We start from the raw sequence: 12,654 nt of genomic DNA on the forward strand, positions 1-12,654 counted from the left end.
TGTCTAATAAAGAAAGATGATGCAATAAAGCAGGTGTTCTTTATCCAAATTTGGCGCTTAGCACAGAATCCTTGGCACAGCTTACCTTCTGGAAGAGCGAAAAGAAGCCCCCGGGGCATTGTTCGGAAACTAATCTCCAGTTGTGGGGATGAGACGTTATCAGGCAGTATTCGTTCTGTTGTGCTGGATGTTGCCCTAGATCAGGCCCATTGGCAGCTCACAACAATATAGTGTTTGAAAAGTCAAGGCAGCTAAGTAAGTGCACAACGTGGCTGCTTTCTAAGCTATCTCATATGGGTGCTTGAGGTTATTCCAAGGATGCTTGGTGGCAGGGCTCACTTGTGTGCAAGCGTAGAAGTCTCTGGATGTTGGATTGTTTTGCTTGATGGATGCAACCCTTCCCAAATGTTGCTGAGAGGTGGAGTGACTTGGTCCAGATCCCAATGCAGAGAACAAAAAGAACCAGAGTTGGCAACGAGTCTTCTAACTTTCCCTCTAACATTCTTCCCAGGATTCCTTCTGATTCTTAACCCTGATCCTAACACATCAGACAAACTCTAAGAGCATCTGTTGAAGCCCTAACGTTGGGGTGCTGGAGGTCTGCTTGCTGTCCTGGCCTGCTACTAACTCATTGTGTTACCTTGGTCAAGTTCTTTGTTGGAAGATTTTCCTCTGCTGGCAACTGAGTGACAAGTTTTAGCTCCCCCCACCCCCAGTCCAACTCATGGGTGGCCCAGTGCCTGTGAGAACTGAAAATTGCCATAAAGATCTAAGTTAAATCCATCATTCTGTAGCTGCAGATGGAGAAACAGACCCCAAGAATTTACATCTCAAAGTCACAAAGCAAGGAAGTAATAGAAGATGCGCTCGGCAGCTTTTGAAATTGGAGAAAGAAAACATAGGAGGAACCTTCTCCCTTTTAATGAGGTGAGGATTGAGTTTCTCCCACCCTGGTGGCCAGTGGTAATGAGAGAAAATGGGGGTTGCCTGCATTTGGTGGTACTCAAAACAATGAGTTCAGAAAGTCACACTGAACATCCTCCTGAAACTCATCTACATAGCCTGATTCTTTCCTTGAACCCACTGCCGTTGGACAAATTCTGACTCATAACAACCATGTAGAGGGTTTTGGAACTATGAATCTTCATAGGAGAGACAGCTTCGTCTTTCCCCAGTGGGATGACTGGTGCTTCAGACCATTGTGATCTACAGGATTTTCATGAACTAGTTTTCAGAAGTAGATTACCTTGAAGGCACCTCTAAATGGCCTCAAACCTCCCACAGATTGGCTCGAAGCTGACAGGACTAACATCTGCACTGCTCAGGGACTCACGCAGGTCTTTAAATCGAGAAGTTATACTATTGCAATCCGTTGTGAGCTGCAGCTGAGTGGGTCCCCATGCTCCGGAGAGACCCGGGCCTAAAAGACTGGCTTTCTTTCTGCAGTGTCCCCTGTGCCATCTGCAGATTTCCTAAATCATGCAAACACTTCACCTCTCCGGGGACAAAGGAGCAAAGAGGCAACAGAAGAAAACTCTGCTCATTGGAAGAAAATTGGGAAGAAGCATTCCCCATTGTATCTGCTTTATCAGACGAGTCTCAGATAGCAAGCTGAAGGACTTTCTTGGATTGGAAATAATACTGCTCCTGTAACCCTGCCCAGGAGCCCTGGTGGCACAGTAACTACATGTCGGGATGTGACCCACAAGGCCAGCAGCTTGAAACCGACGGCTGCTGTGCAGGAGAAAGATGGGCTTCCTACTCCCATGGAGAGGTACAGTCTTGGCAGCCCACAGGGGCAATTCTACCACATCCTATAGCAGTAGTTCTCAACCTGTGGGTCGTGACCCCTTGGAGGGGCAAATGACCCTTTCACAGGCGTCAGCCAATTCGTAGCAGTAGCAAAAATACAGTTATGAAGTTGCAACAAAATAACTTTATGGCTGGGGTCACCACCACATGAGGAACAGTATTAAAGGGTGGCGGCATTAGGAAGGTTGAGAACCACTGTCCTATAAGGTGTCTGTGAGTTAGCATTGACTCTACGGCAGTGAGTTGCTTGCTGTATGGCCTTGGGCAGTTGCTTGCTGTATGGCTGTATGGCCTTGGGCAGCTCCGTAGTGTCTTAGGGTATCAGGTCAGGAAACATGTGTTATCTGTTTTGGGGGGGATTTCTGTTCAATTGTAGTTTTTGCAAACCCTGCCCTCCTCACACAAGGCATTTTCATTCATACCCTGCTTTAATTTTCTTTGTACATGTTGACACAAAATAAATTAATGTAACACACACAAAGAAATACATTACAAGGGGAAGGCACGGTAGACAAAAATGTGCACATTATTTGGATAACTGTGCTATATATTTTTCACATCTGCCTGCGCATATAAAAGCATGCATGCACATAAAACACACATGGCATATCATGCACAGTAAACCAATAGATGAAGGGGTTCGCAATTTGCAAAAACATAATATGCATGCATTTGTGTTCAATTAATAGTCTTTTTATCTAAATAGATACACGCACACTAGTTTCTTAATAAGTTGGATATTGAATAAAGAAGATTGAAGTGGGGCTGGAGAAGAATATTGAATGTACCAGGAATTACTAAAAGGACAAATCAAACTGTCTTGGAAGAAATACGGCCAGAGTGCTCCTTAGAGGCAAGGAAAGTAAGACTTGGTCTCGTGTACTTTGGACATGTCAGCAGAGACCAGTCCCTGGCGAAGGGCATCATGTTTGTAAAGTAGAAGGGGAGCAAATGAGAGGAAGGCCCTGCAGAAGATGGATTGACACTGTGGCTGCAACAATGGGCTAAAGCGAAGGGACAGTAGTGAGGATGGGGAAGGATCAGGCGGTGTTTCGTTCTGTTGTGCATAATAAGGTCACTATGGGTCAGAACCGACGCCATGACACCTAACAACTATTTCCTTAAGAGAAATAGGCCCACAGAATCGTGAAAACTGGAAAGTCCAAAATCCGTAGGTCAGGAAATAGACAGGAGATTTCTGTAGGTGCCCCGCGCCCCTCCGCCGAGAACTGTAGGTCAGATGACAGAAAGAGCGCTCTGCTGACTTCTCTCTCTGTAGTCTAGAGGAAGAACACACTTTACGTTGCTTATATTGCATTGAATCACTTTACGGAACATGATCACACCACATCACAGCAACTAGACAACTGACCAAACCACTGAGAACCACAGTCTGCACATAGCACAGGTTTTCTCAGCTTTGAGACAAAGACCCATGAAGAGAGCAGAGAAATATGGAATTTATTCTTCCACCCTCTCCGGATTACCCTTGCATACCCGTCTTATAAGCCTCCAATCGGCTTTCAGACTAGGAAAGAGGCTTGGCAGCCTGTTTCTGAGAATCAGCCAATGAAAACCATATGGATCCACTGCCAACCATGTGGATGGCACTGTCTAAGGCAGCATTTCAATATATTTATGGACAGGGTCACGTGAGTCTGGGGCCACTCCATAGAAGCTAACAATAACAACCACAGAATCCTTTCCATTGTGATCTGATTTCTAATGATATACTTCTTAACTTTGTTTTCCTGATTTTATGTTTTCACTATATTCTGTTTTTAATCGTAGTTGGAATTGGATTTATGCTTTGAAAAATTATATTTAACCTCTTTCTCTTTACCTTTACAGTCAAGAATGAAATGACATTTTTAAGCCTCTTATACTAATCCAGATAAGAAGTTTAGCACATTTGCTTATTTCACATCTACCTATTGTGCACTTCTTACTGGCTGCATTTTGTTGACCTTGAGACTTCAGGCTCATATAGCTTACTTAAGTATTTAACTTGGTTTCAAATCTACTATGTTTAACAGTATTTACTGTTATTTTAAAATTCTATTTATAGATTACATTTGGGTTGGCAATCAGATTAAACTACTTAAACAGTTGAATTTTATTTGATATAAATATTTATCACATTAAAGCATTCATTTTTATCATAATACATGCACCCTTGAGTCTTCTTTTTGCATCATTTCTCAGATATTTTAAATATAAGTCTTCGAGATACTTATATGAGCGTATATTATTGACAAATCCCTTTCAGAGAATCTCTTTCTATTGCCTTCACATGAAACAAGTAATTTGAATGAAATTTTTATATCACAAGGAAGGAAGAAGAGTAGACTAGAAGGTCCGAAAGAAAATGCAGGAGAACGTGTGGGTGAGGATAGTACAAGGGCCTGTTAACTCATTGGAAGAAGCCCTTGGCAGTGCAAAGATTTAAAGCACTTAGTTGCTAAGCAGAAGTTTGGGAGTTTGCGGCACCCAGAGGTGCTTCCAAAGAAAGGTCTGGCCTATGGAAACTCAGACACTGAGAGCCCTGTGGAGCACAGTTCTACTCTGACCTACATGGGACCACCACGAGTAGGAATTGACTGGTTAGCAACTGGTTGTTGGAAGGAGTTGGATGCTGCTTTGTTTTGTCTTGGTTTGGTTTTTTTCTTTTACTACGAATGGAAAAAGATATCATCGAAAATATTTGAATAAAGGAAACCATAATTTAACTTCCATTCTAAAATGACCCTTCTGGCTGCTGGGATGAAAATGGATTAAGAGCCGGATATAATAATCCAATCAAGAAGATGAAATTCTTGTATCAGGGTGGTAGCAGTAGATGTAGTAGCAACAGTTTCTGTAAATGTGTTTTGAAGGTCAGAGTGATAGGATTCCTAATGGATTGCTAATGGATTTGCATGTGAGATAAAAAGTTTAGTTTTATTTACTTGAGGTCTAAATAGATGACCGAATGGAGAATCCATCAACTGAGGTGAGGAAAGCTGTTGGCAGAGCAGATGTTAGGGAAAGAGAGTATCAAAGTTCAAGTTTAGATATAAAGAGTTTGAGATGTCCATTAGATACCAAAGTGAAGATGTGACTAGGTAGGCACACATGCCAGAGAACTTCAAAACAGTTACGAGAAAAAGAATTAAAAGATAAAAATAAAAACTCCATTTCTTAATATAAACTCCATGACAGTCGAGTCAGTTTTGTAAGTAATGATATCAACCTTTAGTTCGCTCCTTAGGACCTGGGGGTCCTGGGAATTTAACCGTGTTAATGTAGTCTTTTCCACATTATGAGCTGAGAAAAAGACTAGGGCCCTTTGAAGGTTTTTTCAAGCTAAAAAAACAAAAAGAAGTCAGGAGGAGCTGAGCCAGGGGAGTAAGGCGGATGCTTGGAGTCACTACCAAAGTTCTGGCAAAGCAATCCCTGTCTGATGAGCAGAACCACTATCGGAATGGAGGGGGAATCCATGATAAAGTCATCTCCGTAATCATTTGCTATAGCTTTGGCTGACTTTTTCAACATACTAGTAACAATGAGCAGGTGTTCTTTAACCTTCCAAAAGGTCAACAAGCAATGCTTTGAGCATCAGAAAGAGAAAAATGGTTGCCATGACCTTTACTCTTGACAAGTTCATTGTCGCTTTGACTAGAGCACTTCCAGCTCTTGGTAGCCATGGCTTTGATTACGATATGTCTTCATACTGGTAAGACCGTGCTTCATACCCAGTCACAATTATTCAAAGAAATGCTTGATCCCACTTCTTTAAAATTCCCATAGAGAGTTCTGCTCTTGTCGCAACTGATCTACGCGCAACAGTTTTGGCTTCATCCAGCAGAAAAATCTGCTCAACTTTACTTTTTCCATCAGATTTGTGTAAATTAAACCAGTTAATGTATCTATGGGGTTAGCTATGACTTACTAGTCCTCTTAGATTTAGACAGAAGGTTTAATTTTCCCCCTTAAGTTGATGTGGATGGTCCACAGCTATGTGTTTCATCTTCCACATTATATCTTCCCTTCTTAAAGTGAGTTATCCAATTGTAAACTACAGATTGCTTTGTCGTACTGTCCAAAGACAGGATGCTTCTATAAAGCATCAAAGGCGCCATAAATTGGTGTTTACACTTGCTTCAATGTTAGTAGAATTCTTGTTACTCTGATGTTGTTGTTGTTAGGTGCCCCCAAGTCAATTCCAACTCATCGTAACCCTGTGTACCAATGACAAAACACAGATTGTCCTGCACAGTCCTCAAAATCCTTGTGTTTGATCTCATGCATCATGTCATGGCTCTTCCTCTTGTCCACTGCCCCTCTACTTTACCAAGCATGGTGTCCTTCTCAAGGGACTGGTCTCACCTCACAACATGCCCAAGGTATATGAAACAAAGTTTCATCATCTTCCACTATAAGGGGCATTCTGGTTGTACTGCCAACACATTTTTTTTATTCTTCTGACAGTCCGTGGTAGTCTCAATATCTTCACCAGCACCATAATTCAAATGCATTGGTTCTTCTCAGTGTTCCTCATTCAATGGCCAACTTTTTAATGTATATGAAGATTTTGAAATCACCATGGCTTGAGTCAGGATTAAGTTACCTTTCTCCTCAAAGTCACATCCTTGCTTTTCAACATGTTAGAGAGTTCTTTACCCAATTCAATGTGTCATTGCATCTCTTGAACTCTCGTTCCATGAGTATTGATTATGAATTCGAGCAAGATGAGACCCTGGACTTCAAACTTTTCTTGGTTTATCATGATGGTACTTATTGGTCAACTTGGAGGATTTTAGATTTCCTTACATTAAGTTGCAATCTACAATGAAGGCTGCAATCCTTGATCTTCATTAGCAAGTACTTCAAGTCCTCCTTGCTTTCAACAAGTGAGGTTGTGTCATGTGCATATCGAGGGTTGTTAATAAGCCTGCCACCAAACCTGATGCCATGCTTTTTCATAGAGCCCAGCTTCTCTAATCTGTTTGCTCGGTATATAGATGGAATAACTTGGATGAGAGGATACAAGCCTGACCTATAGCATTCCTGATTTTTACCCATGTAGTTCTGTTTACAAAACTACCTCTTTGTCCATGTACAGGTTTTGCATAAGCATAATTAAGTGTTCTGGATTCCCATTCTTCTCAAGGTTATCCATAGTTTGTTATGACTGATCCAGTTAATTCCATAGTTATTAAGACACGAGTAAACATCTTTCTAGTATTCTCTGCTTTGACCAAGATCCATTTGACATCAACAATGCTATCACTTGTCCCATGCCCTCTTCTGCTCTGGCCTGAACCTCTAGCAGCTCCCTGTCAATGGACTGCAGAATCCATTGTTGAATGATCCTCAGCAACATTTTACTTGCAAATGATATCAGTGATATTGTTCTATAATTTGGACATTCAGTTAGGTCACCTTTCTTTGGGATGGGTGCAGTTATGGATCTCTTCCCTTCAGTTGGCCCAATAGTTGTTTTCCTGGATTCCTGTTTTGACTAAGGCCTTCAGTGTAGCTTGAACCTCCCTTAGTACCTTGGTTCTTCATCATTTGATAACTCTTGAAATACTTGAATGTTGACTAAATTTTTTCTTGTGGTTTTGTTTTGGTTTGGGTACAGTAAATCTGGGTGTTCTTTCCGTCTTCTTTTAATGCTTCCTGCACCCATCAGCACTCTGCCCATAGGGTCTTTCAATATTTCAACTCCAAGTTTGCATATTTTTCTTCAGTTCGTTCCATTTAAGACATGTTGAGTGTGTTCTCCCATTTTGATTGTTTAACTCTAGATCATTGCACATTTATTTATAATACTTTATCTTTTTGAGCTGCTCTTTGAACTTTCTTGTTCAACTCATCATCTTGTTCATTTGCCTTCAGTACTCTAAGATTAAGATCAAGGTCAGAGTCTTTTCTGACACTGTTTCATCTTTTCTTTTTAATGACCTGTTGCTCTCTTCATCTAGGATGTTCTTGACGTCACTCCACAGCTCATCAGATCTTCTATATTTGTGTCTAATACATCGAATCTGTTCTTTAGATATTCTGAAAACTCAAATGATATTTTGGCACTTATAGACTTGTTTTAATATTCTTCGTTCTCACCTTGAACTTACATAGTTGTAATTCATGGTTCATTCCATGGCTGGCACATCCCCTCACTTTAACTGCTGATATTGAACTTCTCCCGCATCTTTTTCCTCAGATATAGTCAATTTGATTTCTATGTATTCCAGCTAGAGAAATCACAGATATAGTCATAATCTGTGTTGTTGTAAAGGACACTTGTAATGAGGAAGTCGTTGGTCTTGCAAAATTATATTATATGATTCCAATTTTGTTTCCATCACCAAGATCATATTTATCACCTACAATTCCTTCCCCTTGGTTTCTAATTTTTGCATTCCAATTGTCAATAATTATTAATGCCTCTTGCTTCCATGTTTCATCAACTTCAAGCTGAAGACATTGATAAAATTATTTAATATTTTCATCATTAGCTTAGGTAATTGGTGCACGAATTGGAATAATAGTTCAATGGACTGGATTTCTATGTATGCAATACTTTCCTATCACAGACAGTATTGTAATTCAGAATATCTTGGGGAAATGTCTTTTTGATGAGGCATCTGACACCATTACTCTTGAGTGTTCATTCCTAGCACAGTAAACTATGACTGTCTGATTCAAAATGGCCAATACCAGTCCATTTCAGCTCACTAACACCTAGGCTATTTATCTTTTTGCATTCCATTTCATTTTTAACGACTGCTAATTTTACTAGTTCATACTTTGTACGTTCCAAATTCCAATTACTTACAGATGTGCAGTTGTTTCCTCTCATTTTGAGTGGGTCTTATCAGAAATCAATTCCCAAAGGCATTATCCATCCATGTCAGTATGGTCAACTCTACTTTCAGGAGGCAGCTCTTCCTCAATCACATTTTGAGTGTCTTTCAGCCTGAAAGCTCATCTTCTGGTACGATATCTGACAATAGTCTGCTGCTATTCATAAAGTTCAGTAGCTAATTCTTCAGAATGGACAGCTTATGCCTTTTCATAGTGTCTTCTTAGTCTGAAAGTGCCACTGAAATCTGTTCCCTTTGGTTGACCCTGCTAGTATTTGAAATATCAGTGACATGACTTTCAGCATCACAGAAGCATGTAAGCCACCACAGTAGGACAAACTGACAGACAAGTGGGGGTGTTACTCTGGTAGGGACTCTTTTCAAAATGGTGACTTATCCACCTTAGTGCCTCAAATTAGATCCTGATTAGACAGGTCATATAAAAATAGTCTGAGTTTATTTTGGTACCAAGCACTTTTGAAATATATCCATGGTTTCTTCAAACTTCTCATTTTCCATGATTTTTTTGGAAGATTCCTCATATAAGCCTTGGATTGGGGAGAGAGAGAAAAAAATCTGGATTGGAGATATACATTTGGAAGTCACCAATATTTCTATAGGAATTCCTGGGTGGTGCAAATGGTTAAACATTTACTGCTAGCAAGAAGACAAGGTTGGCAACTGCTTACCAAAGGTCACAGTCTTGAGAGCCCTATGGAGTCGTTCTATTCTGCAGAGCCAAGGAAGCCACTTAACGACAAGGAACAGCAACAAAACATGTAGATGTCATCTCAAATCTTGGGCCTACACAGCTGTACTTCAGAGGTATTTCAGGTTTGTTACAGAAAACTCCGATAAAGCAATTATCACAATAAAATCAGTCACTTGAATTATTTGTTTTCCCGGTGCAAAGTTATGTTCATAAAGTCCTCATGCAATAGCATCATGGAAAAGTTTGAGACATTGTGAGAATTGTCCAAATGCGACACAGAGACACGAAGTAGGCAAATGCTATTGGAAAAGCATGTGCTGGTTTCAGCAGACTCGTCCATCATAGGATTGCCACAAGCCTTCCTTTGTAAAAAGCAAACAAACATTATCTGTGAAGTACAATGTAAAGCAAAGCACAATAAAGGGAGGTACGCCTGGGTGACGGAGAAAGAGTTGCTGCTTAGGGAGCATTGAGTTTATGTTCATGGTGGTGGAGTCATTTGGAAAAGGAGATCAATAATGGCTGTACAACATGAAGAGTATAATCGATGGCATTGAAATATACATATAGAAGCTGTGGGATTGGAGATTGTTTTGTTATGTATATGTTTGTCACAATTAGAAAACAAATAATTATGTGAATAACAGTGAGTACAAGATTGAATGTGGTGGTATCTCCTTGATACGATTGAATTATTGAATTTTATGACATGTGGATGAAATGCTAGTGAAACTCTTTTTTAGAAAAAGGTATGCCTGTCTAAATTTCTAGTGTTTTCCATAATCTCAATGTTGAATTCTTATTTACTTTTCATGCATATTTAACTATGAACATAGTTCTGAGTTTTGTTTTGTTTTTCAAGACACTAGATTTATAAGAGATAAGAATGTTTTCTTTAATTCCTCTTGGCCCCATTCACTGCCTACTTCAGTCGAATCCTTTCTCGGCTCCGCAGGTGGAGCGCAGGCTTCTGTGCAGAGCTCCTGGCCGAATCACTGTGTAGCTGGCACTCATCTAAGACACTCCCAAGGTATTAAGGTAGATTTATCTCTCTGCCCTTGGACTAAACACACTGATGCCTTAAATTAACCAAGTGCTTAGAAACCACAATTCCCAGAATGCACTGCCCTAAGACACTCTCCTCCCACCCACTCACAGCATCATCGCCCACCATGGCTAGTCCCTCTACCTCCTTCCTCCCACCTCCAGAAGTTCTTTATTTAATAATCATCAAAGCCTAAACGTATACAGTACATAGTTGCTTCCCTGAGCTCAGAGAATGGAGTAAGATATGAACCATCTCCCTCCCATTGTTTCAGTGGGAATGTAATTCATGAAGAGTTTGCCCTGAGGGATAAACCTGGTTGGTTGGTCTCCCTCAGGCTCCATGAATTTACTCCACATTCCTGCCTGGGTTGTTTGTCAGGCTTAGTTTTAATCTTACTTTGTCTTCAAAAATACTTTAATGGGAAGCTGAAACTGATGCATAAAGAGTTGCAAATCACAGGCAAGTTTAAACCCTCTTGACTGTAAAATATACGTCAAGTCCTGCAGCATAGAGTTCATGTTAAAGCTGTACATTTCTGAACACTCCTCATCAAAGCCCACCTGCTAACGTCAACAAGAACTTTCAAACAGTTGAAAGTATGTTTCCTCTCGCGGGTCCCTGCACCTTTTACAAACTCTCTCTTTCATCTCTTCATTTGCAAACAGTTCAGTCTTGGGATCTGGCTCAGCTTGGAAGTAAGTCTGGGTACATTTTCCCAACAAGGTATAAATTCCCTAACCAGAAAAGAGTAATAAATTTCTCCTCCAAATACACAACTAAATAACCAATATAGACAACCTAAAATTAGAAGGAATATTGAAATAGGAACATGTTTAGTTATTTATGGGGCTCATACATTATCTGCGTTGAAGAGGTGTGTAATGTTCATCCCTGTATACTCTATCAGAGCCAGAAGATAGCAAGATGTTCCTATATCACCCCTTTTATGGGTGCTGTCATAAAAAATAAATGAGAAAATTAGTTGCGTTGACAATGTGCTGCTTATCCCAAACAAACCAACTAACAGAGTCCACCAGTTAACTGTGACTCCCGGGATCCCCTACATGTAGTTTGAGGGCACAGTTCTCGGCTTCCACGCGGGAGACCCAGGTCTGATTCCCAGCCAAAGCACCTCCTGTGCAGCCTCACCTGTCTTGTCAGTGGTTGCTGTGTGTTGCTTTTATTCCCAACAGGTTTATGAGGTGCTTCAAACTAAAATGTAAAGCCTGGGGATCAACTTCTGAAAACCAGCCAATGAAAACTCTATGGTTCAAAACAGAGCATCAGCTGATCTACAACTGATTGTGGGGATGGCGTAGAAGCCAGCAATATTTGGCTCCATTGGATACTGGGTTGCCATGAGCTCAGGCTGACTTGACAGCAACCAATTAACACTCCAGTCAATTAACACACATACGTGTGTGTGTGTGTGCGGGTACACACTCATGTTTAAGACCCAAGAAACAGTTGGCTTGGAATGAGGAGCTATGAGACAGAAATGGTGAAAGACTGAAGCAACTGAATCCTGGGGGAAGTTTCTTTGAAATATTTGATAAAAAGTAGAGAAAACAAATTTTTTAAGATGACTTCATGCATTGGCCCAATATCCCTCTCTCAACAATGTTTGCAAAATAAATACCAGGGGATAATCAATGACAATACAAACAGAAGATCCTTTTGCTCCAGAGAGATGATAGATAAGACTCTCTACCGTAGATTAATGTCTGTAAAAGGAGCAAAAGTCAGATAAAACACACACACACACACACACACACATCTAGGAGTAGGTTTTGGACTTACACTAAATCCTAGTTCCAATTTAAGAACAATTAGTTCTTACATCCTGGGTCTGCTTGATACTCACTTTCAGGCAGTGGACACAGAAGATATGCATGTGGTAGCAAAATGTGGTGAAGAAATTATATGGTACCTGGCTATCAAATAAAGTAGCATCCTAAAGGCTTGCTTCCAAACAAGCAGACATCTAAGTGAGATGTCAATAAGGTCCACATGGATGAAGTCCACGCAAATATCCGTGACTAAAGGGTTATAAATAATATAATCCAAAGCCAAAGGGCGGGGGAAATAGTATCAGAACCTAAATTGTGAGATTCTGCTCTGTAGCAGGCTATGGATGACAGTGTAGAATTGAAAAATCTACACAGGAAATAAGCCTCCAGTGATTTCCCTCTATCCACAATGAAGGGATGGGAAGAAACTGGATGCAAACT

The sequence above is a fragment of the Tenrec ecaudatus genome, chromosome 10 (genome assembly GCF_050624435.1).
Source record: "Tenrec ecaudatus isolate mTenEca1 chromosome 10, mTenEca1.hap1, whole genome shotgun sequence".
NCBI classification, from domain to species: Eukaryota; Metazoa; Chordata; class Mammalia; order Afrosoricida; family Tenrecidae; genus Tenrec; species Tenrec ecaudatus.